The sequence below is a fragment of the Cynara cardunculus genome (genome assembly GCF_001531365.2).
Source record: "Cynara cardunculus var. scolymus isolate 2C chromosome LG 12, CcrdV1, whole genome shotgun sequence".
In the NCBI taxonomy this organism is placed as follows: domain Eukaryota; kingdom Viridiplantae; phylum Streptophyta; class Magnoliopsida; order Asterales; family Asteraceae; genus Cynara; species Cynara cardunculus.
The window spans coordinates 38,902,710-38,904,390 of record NC_037539.1 but is presented as its reverse complement, the minus strand read 5'-3'; positions in this window follow the sequence as shown (position 1 = coordinate 38,904,390).

Here is a 1,681-nt window from a genome sequence, read left to right as displayed (position 1 = left end):
TTTTGATTTATAAGCATGTATTTTATCCGAGTAGTGGAGAGTGAGAGGTTTTTCAAGCTTATGGTAGATACATGCTAGTGCATTGACGAATTGAGCGATACACATCAACCCAAGGAGTGAATCGAGTGTTGTTTTGTTAATCCCATTCATGAGAGTTCTCGAGATTAGCTTGTGTCTATTTGATTGCGTGTGCATCCTCTTTTCAGTACTTTGTTGCAAATCTCAAACTCATGATATGCTATATATGTTGACATTCTCGTTAGATTCGATTTTGACTACGTGTTAACTTAAGTCATTGCCGGGACGGACAATGATCTAAGTGTGGGGGAATTTGATAAGTGCAAAATATATACATTTTTTATGTCTAAATTACCTTGCAATTAATGATAAGTAGATGCCTAAAATGTCCATTTTAATGTAAGTTGATACCTAATGTTATAAGGCCATTAAAGTTGAGAAATATATTGATTGTGTTTGTTTTTCTTTGGCCCATAACAACAGCCCAAGTCTAAGCCCATGTAAAAAGAAAAAAAAGAAAAAAAAAGAAGAAACAGCAGCAGCCCAAGGCTGCTGCCCAAGTCGTGTAGAACAGAGCGAGAGAGAGAACAGCGATAGCAAGAGATCGTGGGCAGCAGCAGATCGTGGATAATGGGCGAGGCAGAGTCTGTCGAGAAGAGGGCTGTCGGTATAGAGGTTGTCGGGAGGGGCTGTCGAGGCAGTCGGTTAAGAATCGAGAGAAAGGAGCTGTCTATAAGAGGGCAGCAGAACCGAGAGAGGGACAGGCGATAGAGGCGATAGAGGCGAGAGAGGCGAGAGAGGCGAGAGAGGCGATAGAGGCGAGAGAGGCGAGAAAGGTGTCGATTGCTGTCGATTTCTGGCTAATCGATAGAGACGAGCAATCGATTGAAGGAAGCAACAGCCAATTGGAAGCAGCAAGCTGTCGGAAACGAGAGGCAGCAGACTTGGTCGATCRAAAATGGCGAGAACACAAGGGCCGAATTCCAGATTCAAGGAGCTTTTCTTTGAAGATAATTTCTAAGGTTCTTCGTTATTTTCCCTCGATTCCACTAGGTACATGATTCCATATGTTTTAGACATGAGTAGCTAATCTTTTAATTTCTAGTAATGGGTTTATAATCGACTTGAAATTTGGATGAGTTGAGACTCAATTTTGTTTCAGAATCGATTGAATGCATTTGTGCAATCTTTGAATTTCAGTCCTATGCATTTTAAGTTAGAATTTGTGAGTTGGATCCCTTGCTTTTTCTGATTTGAACTCGTTATGCTAGAGGAATTTTTGAATACGTAATTATTCTTAGGTTTCTTGGAGTAGCAAGCGATACCCAATTGATGCATGTGTGTTAGTTGCAAGTGTCGTAAGGTTGTACAATCTAACCCAAATAATCGGCGTCCGATTGTTGGTTAGGTTTGGTATTTGTTGGTCTTAATGCATTTAGCACTTGAACTCTAAGTCCTTGACTAGACTAGATTAGCTAATTAGAGATTAGTTGTTAAAGCGTTTTACATTAATCGTGCTTTTGTAACAAATGAGGTATTGACGCGTGTTTAATGTTCATGCCAAACTGAATTCTTTCGAGAAAGTATTTATTTAAACGAGTCAATGATACGTAATCCAAATGAATAGTTGATTGATGCTCATTACTAGTCTCGTTCTTATTAT